This window comes from Myodes glareolus, chromosome 27 (assembly GCF_982192425.1).
Source record: "Myodes glareolus chromosome 27, mMyoGla1.1, whole genome shotgun sequence".
In the NCBI taxonomy this organism is placed as follows: Eukaryota; Metazoa; Chordata; class Mammalia; order Rodentia; family Cricetidae; genus Myodes; species Myodes glareolus.
The window spans coordinates 35,804,195-35,814,281 of NC_142052.1; the positions used below are offsets into that span (position 1 = coordinate 35,804,195).

At 46.5% G+C, this 10,087-nt stretch overlaps 1 long non-coding RNA gene across 1 annotated transcript; it reads left to right on the plus strand.

Annotated features, from left to right (window-relative positions):
* The first annotated feature begins 1,694 nt into the window (after nt 1–1,694).
* LOC146889387 (uncharacterized) lies at nt 1,695–8,265 on the plus strand. Its single transcript, XR_015000051.2, has 2 exons — nt 1,695–2,133; nt 4,410–8,265. It is a non-coding gene; the product is annotated as an uncharacterized LOC146889387 (long non-coding RNA).
* The last annotated feature ends 1,822 nt before the right edge of the window (nt 8,266–10,087 follow it).

Genomic DNA, 10,087 nt, shown 5'->3' on the forward strand with positions numbered 1-10,087 from the left:
TTCCGCTGCCTCAACCAATAGTCACTGAAATACGAGCCCACAGTGCAGCGGGGAGCGACTTCCGCTCCGTCAGCCAATAGCTGCTGAAATACCAGCCCACTGGGGCGTGGTATATTTCTCTTTTAAAAAGAGACGCAGATCCGGATCAGGCTCTCTTGGTTCCGGCTCTTGGTTCCGGTGCTTGGTCCCGGCTCCTGCTCCAGCGACTAGGCTCCCTTCCTGACGGTTTATGGTGTATGTAAGTTTTACCCCCCCCAAAATAAATAACCCCTTAAAACATAACTGGTGTGGGATTGATTCGCTGATACAAGCGTGTAAAATGACAGGGAGGATGTGGCGGCCGTGTAGACGATTGAACGTCAGTGCGACAGGTTGACAGGCCACGAGGTGATGTCTGAAGGCCAAGTAGGCATAGAAAACAATCAGAAAAGGATGTGGAAGCTGCCAGAAAGAGGGATTGGCCTAAGTAAGTGTTCAGGACTAAAGAGCAATTAGTTTTCAGTTTAAATGGGGCACTTTCAGATAGTCCTTTGGAACACTCTATTCACAATCCCACAAATACATGGGTGTCATCAAAAGCACGCTGCTGGCTGCTTGAGCAATCTTGGGGACAGGAGATACATCAGTGTGGACGCGTTCCTCAATGTTCCTTTGAATCATTTCGCTGTTCCCGTCTCAAGTTTCCCAGGGCCACAAGTTTACAGGTCTTAGAGACTTTCTTTACCAAAGAAGTAGAATTGATAGACCCAAAATTAAGCGTGGGCTTGGCATTGATATTTCCTTAGTTTCAGGGTGAATAAATCTACCTGTTGTCGTGAGGTTCCAGGAACAGGGGCCTGGCCGTACAATGGCGTGCTTTAAAAAGACTTCATGACCCTTGTAGAAATATGGACTCTGAGATTTTCTCCAGATCCTAAGATTTTGAGTTCATTAAAATCTTGGCTTAGACCTGGAAACAACCTAAATGCCCCTCGACCGAAGAATGGATAAGGAAAATGTGGCGCGTTTACACAATGGAGTACTACACAGAAGAAAAAAAAATAACAACATCTTGAATTTTGCAGGAAAATGGATGGAGCTAGAAAACATTATTTGGAGTGAGGTAACCCAGACACAGAAAGACAATTATCACATGTACTCCCTCATAAGTGGTCTTTAAACAAAAAGCAAAGAAAACCAGCCTACAAACCCCAATCCCAGAGAACTTAGACAACAAAGAGGACCCTAAGAGAGACTTACATAGATCTAATCTACATGGGAAGTAGAAAAAGACAAGATCTCCTGAGTAAATTGGGAGCACAGGGACCTTGGGGGAGGGTTAGAGGGGGGAGGGGAGAGGCAGGGAGGGGAGCAGAGAAAAAATGTAGAGCTCAATAAAAAACAATTTAAAGAAAGTCTTGGCTTAGGTTTGAGGTCTGATCCTGCTGTCCTCACCCCAAAATGGCTTCTGCAACAGATAACAAGCAAGCAACGGTATGCTGTCTGGGTCTCTGTGTGTGGTGAGTGGGTGTATCACAGAGGCTGTGGGTGAAATGGATTGCACAGTTAAATCTTGAGCCCCTAGTTGGTTATTTTATTGTAGCACTTGTAGGTCTTTGAATCAGAAACAAAAGAAATCTTAGGAATCAAGACTGAACGTGAGTGGTCAACGCTGATCGAGGACATCCAGAACCCCCACCCTCCTGGACTGTTCAATATCACCTCCTTCCTGTGCTCAGCGCAGGCAGGAGAGGGAAGGGTGTTGGCCCGAAGTACGCGCATGCGTATGGCTCACTGGAAGGAAACGGCATACCACAGGCCAAGATTCCCACCCCGCAAACAGCCAAGACAGAATCCCAAAGCCAATTATGGTCTGATTCATCTTTCTCAACCTGAAACAATGCAATAAAACACTCGCAGGAGCCCTGTGAATGAGCCAACACTTCAGCATCACCGGCATGGTTATCTGGGCAAATCATAAAGCTCTCAGCCAGCTTTAATTAGAGCGCAGGGCAGGGGAGCTATGTGGCTAAAGTCCTTGCTAGTCTGTTCACCAGCGGGGTAAAATCAGGTGAGGTTAAGTGGTCAATTTATGGACACCTGGTCCTGCCCACCGTGACTGCCTTTCCAGTCTGTCAGGTTTTCTGGAATTTGGTGAGTACCTCAGCCTGCCCAGCCTCCTTGCAGGTTCTTGGGTCTGGAGCTAGTGAGTCAGTCACTCGTTGCCGGAGGGCTTGGCCGGGCTGTGTTTGGACTTGCTTGCGCATTTGGGATTCAGTCCACCAGGGATGTTTCTGGGCCCAGGGATAAGGGTCCAGGAGCCAGGTGGATCCTGTCTTAGCACATCCGCCAGGCATGATGTAGAACAAGAACGGTGTTTTTTAAGTAGCAAACAATTCACTTGCAAAGGCATCCGAGTGGGTCTGAGTGTTTTCTGTGTTAACACTGAGGAGCAGGTAAAGAAATGCTTTTACTATTAGTGTGTTCTTAGGACTGCCAGTGCTTCTGAAAAGGCAGGACAAACCTGGACCTAGGAAGGAAGTTTTTTGTGAGGGCGTACAAAAACCTCAGAATTTCCCAGTCCTGCATGTCCGCTGCTCCACCCAGATATCTGGAGTCTCCTGGCTTTGCATTTGTGAAGGAGTTCTATTCCAGGGGGCTGGCCCCAGTGGGAAGGGACTCAGCTCTTTCTGGAATTAGCTCACGAGTAGGAATTTCCTGCCAGCAACCGTCTAACCAGCAATCTGCTGATATAATCGGGCTTCCTGTGTGTGTGTGAGTGTGTCTGTCTGTGTATAAGCACGCATAGATGTGTAGTCTGATCAATATTTGGAAGGAGGGAGAACATGCTTCACTACCAATTAGTCAAAGATTCAGTGCATTTTCTTTATCCTGAGTAAGGACTTCCTTGACATACCTTCTTCAGTACTTTAGTAACGTATCCAGCTCAGAATCCCATGCACACTCCGATCTACCACCATCGTTTTAATCTGAAGGCACAGTAATGGCTTAAACTTTAAATGCTTTATAGTGGCTTCTTTGTATGTTGGTGTAAAGGTCAGGAAACTACTTGTGGGGGTTCGTTGTGTTGTGTCCCCTGGCCAGTCCGTTACTTAACTTGTTTTTTCTTTAACAGGATCTGTCTATTTAGTGCTGGCTGTCCTGGAACTTGTTGAGTGCTAAGCAGAGCAGGCTGCTCCCTAACTCAGTCATCGGCCTGCTGAGGGTGGAGGTGTGTGCCACCATGGGCCAGCTGAGGGTAGAGGTGTGGGCCACCATGGGCCCGCTGAGGTTAGAGGTGTGTGCCACCATGGGCCCGCTGAGGTTAGAGGTGTGTGCCACCATGGGCCCGCTGAGGGTAGAGGTGTGTGCCACCATGGGCCAGCTGAGGGTAGAGGTGTGTGCCACCATGGGCCAGCTGAGGGTAGAGGTGTGTGCCACCATGGGCCTGCTGAGGGTAGAGGTGTGTGCCACCATGCCTGGCCGCCTTACGATTTTAAGAAAATCCTCATTTGAGAAAACAATAACAAGTCCAGGTTATGTCTTTTCCTTTTCTCTCTCTCTTTCTTACTTTCTTTTTCTTCCTTCCTTCATCCTTTCTTTCTTTCTTTCCTTCCTTCTTCTATACCTTCTTCTTCCTCCCTCCTCCACCTTCCTCCCTCCTCCTCTTCCTCACTCTTGTTCCTTCCTCCTCCTCTTTCTCCTTCTACCTAATGCTTCCTTCTCTTCCTCCCCTTCCTCTTCCTCACTCCTCCTCCTCCTCCTCCTGGTATCAACAGTTACTCCATACACTTCAAAGTCCATTTTTCTTTTGCATCAAGCTTAAGGACCTCTTCCTTTTCCTTCAGCGATTTTAGAGTGTAGTGCCTAGAGACCCTTAATGTTAGCAATAATTCCCTACAGGTGAAATAAAAGCGTTAGCCTAAGACAGAGCTCGGTGTGGGGAGCCTATAGGGTCGGACCGGCTGTCACATGTCTGTCAGGAGACAGTATCAGGACACTACACTGTGAAGGAAGGCGGCTTGGGTAGGGCATTAGCCTGTCAGGGCCGTAGAAGAAAATGATACCGAGATATTTTCTCATGATTCTGGAGGCTGGAATTGCAAGATCAACGTGTCCCTTGGCTTGTAGATACCCCTCTTCTTCCCATATCCACGTGGTCTTCCTTCTGTGCATGCCTGCGTGTGCATCTCTGCTTATGACACTGGGGTCTACTCTTGTTGCTTGGAGACCCGAATCCAAATACAGTTCTATCACGAGGGGAAGGGGGAGACAAAATGCAACTCTTGATGATGTTAGTATGCCAGCTCCTCGTCGAGGTGAAACTTGAGCCACAGCAGACTGGATACCACCAGAGCCTGAAATACAGATGTGGAGGTAGATTACAGAGCCTCTCCAGGGCTGACTGCTGCAACCCCCTCTCTTTGCAGGTTGTTCCTTACAACCCTTAAAACAAGCTGAGTGTTATGGGCAGACCATGCTGAATGGGCCTCATCTGGTCTATACAAGCTGCTGAGATGATGACCCGGAGCTCCTACAGATCAGAAGCAAGCCACGCTGCTGGGGACAAGGAATTGCGCACCGGGAGCTGGTGGAAGGGATCTGAAGAGCCAACCATCTGTGCTGTGGACCACACTGCCCTGGGCTGAGAGCACAGTGCTCCTCGGTAGGTCTTTCTAGAGACCTGAGAGCGGAAGGCTACGGAGATGTTTGCCACTTAATACGTGGGTAAATTTGTCTTGGCATTTGAAGGAGAGACATCCTGAGTAATTCACCTTTACCCAGCCAGATTTCCCCAGCTCTTCTGGATAAGCGCTCACGGGTTCTCCCTGGAAATTAGGAGGACTTTCCGATGGTCCCGATCAGAGGGCTGGGGCTTTCCCGTCATGTTGCTTCTTGTGTTGAGGTGTCGTTCCCAGAGGAGGAACTACATACACTCTCTAGCTGTCCTCAGGTTAATTTAAGTCATACCTCCTGTCATAGCGTGAGCTAACATTCCAGTTGCTTCTGCAATCTTTTATGGCTAGCGCAATGGGGTCCTTTGTATGTTGTGTGCACATGGGCAAAACTAGTGACAGAGTTAACGGGAAGCTTTAAAACACACCACAGTCTTCCTAACCCCGTTTCAGCGTTCCTTCCTGTTCGCGGACACTGAGAGTCTGAAACATGGTGTCAGCCTGGGTCTTTCCCGGCAGAGAGGGGCCTGGACCTGAGCAGATTGTGTGCGCAGTCCGCCTTCCTCTGAGCAGCCTCCTGGTTTGTGATCGGCCTCTGACTAACTCAGTTTCGAATTAATCGTCACGATTCGGGAAACTGTTTTGTTTATCTTAAAAGACTGTGAATGTAATTTCCCTTGGTTGCCTCCCACCATAAATGTGAGCTGTGGTATCAAATCCGAGGGTACTCCATGAACATCATTTTCACAGAAAAGTCTAACTGTACGTGTACTTTTTTTTTGACTTTTTAAACCGTTTGAGGTTTTTGTTGTGGTGTTTCTTTTATTCTTTTTCTTTCTCCTTCCTTCCTTCCTTCTTTTCTCTTCTTTTCTCTCTCTCTCTCTCTTTCTTTCTTTCTTTCTTTTTTTGAGACAGGGTTTCTCTGTGTATCTCTGGCTACCCTCGAACTCACAGAGATCCGTCTGCCTCTGCCTCCCAAATGCTGGGATTGAAGGTGTGGGCCACCACCACCCGGCTTTTGTAGTGTTTCTTACAGCTGTCTTCCAAGGTAATTCTCAGAATACTCCAATGCTCAAAGAAAGAGAAAAACAAGAATGTCTTGCTGTAGAACGTATGGCCCACGCTGGGCTGTGATGGTGCGTGTTTCTGGGACGTTGGTGAGAAGGACGTCCTGATACCTCCTGTTTGCTGGTTATAGGCTACGCTGACTTCCGAGATGGGCACTGATGACCACAGCTGCTTCCTGCTACCCGAACACACTCAGAGGGCTCCTACACATCTCCAGGTCACTACTCAGGGCCAGGGAGCTTTCTGTGAGCTAGGTGCATGACTTGAATGCTGTCTCCACTTGCTCAAGCCTATAGAACAGATCCACAAAAGCGTTCCTCTTTCCAGCTTGCCTCCTGCCGGTGCTTAACTGCACAAGACGTTGGCAAACCTTGAAATGACATCAAAGTCATAGGGAATGGGTCACAAAAGGATCTGTTTAGTTTCCTAAAGAGCCACAAAGATGATAGCAATCAGAAGCTTTGGCTGACATAGAGGTCATAATTAGTAACCTTGATTTAATTTTTTTTACGCATTTGTCAACTTCATTCACACACACACACACACCACATCATTTGTGACTCAGTAATTTTCATCTAGGAGGCAATAAAACCATTCCACCTCATCTTCCCCCCACCCCATTTCCCCCATACAAAATTATATATTGAAGTCCTAACCCCAGCACTCTACTCCAAACACCAAAATGAACAGGCCTAACTGAGCCTTTACATAAAGGCTGAGATTGTATTTTATTCTCTCACACAGTGTTTTTCATTGATAACAGATAGTCGAAAACATTTGCCCTGCTAAATCTTGTTTCTGTAGCAGTGGAGAAATTCCCTTTTCCTCTACAGGTAGACATATTCACTGTTGCACAAGCAAGTTGGACTAATCCCTAGTTCAAATGAAGTAAACAGGAAGCGGTTTTCCTGCCATAAGGGACAGGGATCGGATGATGATGGCGCCTGGCTTTGCTCCTCTTTGCGACAACAGCGAGCATCTTCTATACTATGACCATCTTCTTCCTGTGTCTCCTCCGAATGACAATGGCCTCCTAAGCCTTAGCCAGTTACAAAGCAAATTGCGTGCATAGGAGCATATGCTTCTGGGAGTTGAAGCTTGGGAAAAACTTGAGTCTTTGAAGCAAACGTCAAAGCTGGTGCTTCCCTAGAACCCCAGCATTCAGAAGCCAGAGGAAGGGGTCATGAGCTCCAGCACAGTCTGAGATAAATGGAAAATCCACCTCAAAACCAGCCAATCAACCAACCACTAACTAGCTAGCTACCTAACAACTAGCTTTTACTCATAATCCACCCCAAACCAAACCACTGAAAAGCCTATATTTAGAAAATATAGATGACAGCATTTGTTGGTGAAAATGTAGAAACTTCAGAAAATGCTGGTTAGGGATGGAGACCTCCCTCGTACATCTGTTTTGGAAACTACGTGGCAACTCCTTCAAGTTAAGCATAAACTTTACATAGGACCTGCTGAGTCTACTCCTAGACACCTACCCAAGTGTCATGATGATAACATATGTTACATAGGACCTGCTGAGTCTACTCCTAGATACCTACCTGTCTCCCCAGCTAGTTTCTTTTTGTTTTAATGTCTCTTGACTCCTCGGCCTATATCCAATCTTTAAAATGTGTGTTTGCTTCCCCTTTCCATGTAGCTTCACGTTTTCCTGTTTAATTGTGCCCAAACACTTTTTTGGCGGTGTTGTACCTACCTATAATCTCAGCACGGTGTAACACGAGGGCCGGCTTGTTGGGGTTTCCATCCCGCCCGGTACCCCACAGTCAGCAAATCCCAAAGAGAAATCACACACAGGACTCCATAAGGTTATAAACTGATTGGCCCATTAGGTCAGGCTACTTATTAGCTCTTATAACTTTTGTTACCCCATTATCCTTATCTACGTTAGCCATAATGGCTTGGTACCTATTTCAGCTGTCAGCTTACATGTTGCCTCTTCAGTGGTCTGCGCAGGAGTGGCAGAGGAACCTCCCTGCTTCCCAGAATTCTCCTGTTCTCATTGCATCACCTCTACTTCCTGTCTGGTTTTCCTGCCTATACTGCCTGCCTGGCCTGATTGACAGAATACAGACAATTCTCCCGCATCAGCATGGGAGATGCTAAGGTGGTGTGGTGGTTTGAGTGAGGATGACCTCTTTAGGCTCATGAATCTGAATGCCTCCTCTCCCATTGATGAAACTGTTTGAGAAGAGTTAGGAACTGTGGCCTTGTAGGACGAGGTGTTCCTGGGGGTGGGCTTTGAGGAAGGTGGGTTTTGAGGGGATAGGTTTTTGAGGTTTCAGAAGCTTATATCTTCTCTCTCTCTCTCTCTCTCTCTCTCTCTCTCTCTCTCTCTGTCTCTCTTCCATCCCTTTCTTCCTCTCTCCCTCCTACTACCACCCCTTTACTTCTTTCTTGCCCAAAAAATATAAGCTCCAAGCCCTGCTCCAGAGTCTATACGTGCCTGCCATGCTTTCTCCCACCATGATCATGGACTCGCCCTCTGAGACTCTAAACCTCCAATAAACTGTTTCTCTAGCTGCTATTTGGTAATTTGGTCCTCTTTACATCAATAGGAAAGTAACCATGGCAGGGTGGGAGATGTCTGGGAACTATAAACTCTAGGCCAGCATAGATTACAGAGTGAGACCCTGTAGGAGCATGCTTCTTGTTGGTTCCTGGCCACACAGTTAGCTTAGACCCAAAATAATCACACAGAAACTATATTAATTAAATCACTGCTTGGCCCATTAGCTTTAGCTTCGTATTGGCTAACTCTTACATCTTAATTTAACCCGTTTCTAGTAATCTGTGCATCACCACAAGGTCGTGGCTTACCAGCAAAGTTTTGACACATCCAAAACTTTGGCACACTCCATGGCGTCTTCTTCTGACTCTGCCCTTCTTCCTCCCAGCATTCAGTTTAGTTTTTCACACCTACCTAAGTTCTGTCGTATCAATAGGCCAAGGCAGTTTCTTTATTCATTAACCAATAAAAACAACACATAGACAGAAGGACCTCCCACACCAAGACCCTCTCTCAAAAACAACAACAGGTCAACAGTTTTGATAAATACCTAGTGCCTGACACAGTATCATCAAGTATTAGGTGTTGTGGTGATTAATAGTTCTCTAAAAGTTTCATTCTGCATAACATATATTCACACCCCTCACAGTTCCCTGCCTCCCCACCCCCTGGCAGCAACCATTCTACATTTATTTATTCGTTTATTAATCTGACACTTGAGACACTTCCTGCAGAGCTGTGAGGTATTTGGCCTCCTGCCACTGGCATGTGCCACCAGTGCTGCCATGCTGCCGTAAGTGCTAAGATGCCCGTCTTTATGTTCTACTGTGCATTCTCGCTGTGTTCTCTTTAGCCAGTGTGTTGGTTAGCATTTAGTTTGCTTGGCTATTTTGCTATTATTAGTAGCCCTGTAATAAATGCAAGAGTGAGGAAAACAGCTGTTTAGGACGTGATTTCACCTGTTTGGGATATATACACAAAAGTGAGATTGTTGGTAAACACAGTAACTCTACTTTTAACTTTCTAGAAATGCCCACATTAACTGTTTCCCATAGAAGCAATAGTGTTACCCAAGGGGTCCAATATACCCACCTGTTTGCCAACACTCATCTCTCCGAAAAGTAGAAAGCTATCTTAACAGCAGTAAGATGCTCTTCTATGGTAGTTTTGATTGACATTTTCCTGGTGATTTCTATTCATCCGTCTAGGTGGATTTGTTGGCAGAACCTGGAAGATAGCAGCCGCTCACCAAGTAGCTTTGGAGTGAGTAAATTAAGCCCTCTGTAGTTTCATGGTCAGACTAAGCATACTCGCGAGTTCTGTGTAGGTCAGAGGAAACAGGATGTCCATGACACAAAAAGGAGAGACCTAGGCTGACGGGGTTCTTATGCTTTTGCTTTCATATGTGAAAGCCATAAAAATGACTAAGAGTTGGGAATTTGGAGCAAGTTCATCACAGTCAAAAGAACTATGTCAAGGGAGAAATGAAATTTAAATGTTTTGGTCACTTTGAAAAATTGTTATGCTAAGTCCTTACCCTCTGTGTGTGCTCCAGAGCTAAGCAAGCCTGGAGATGCTAAGTCCTTACACTCTGTGTGTGCTCCAGAGCTAGGCAAGCCCAGGGATGCTAAGTCCTTACACTCTGTGTGTGCTCTAGAACTAAGCAAGCCCAGGGATGCTAAGTCCTTACACTCTGTGTGTGCTCTAGAACTAAGCAAGCCCAGGGATGCTAAGTCCTTACACTCTGTGTGTGCTCTAGAACTAAGTAAGCCCAGGGATGCTAAGTCCTTACACTCTGTGTGTGCTCTAGAACTAAGCAAGCCCAGGGGTGCTAAGTCCT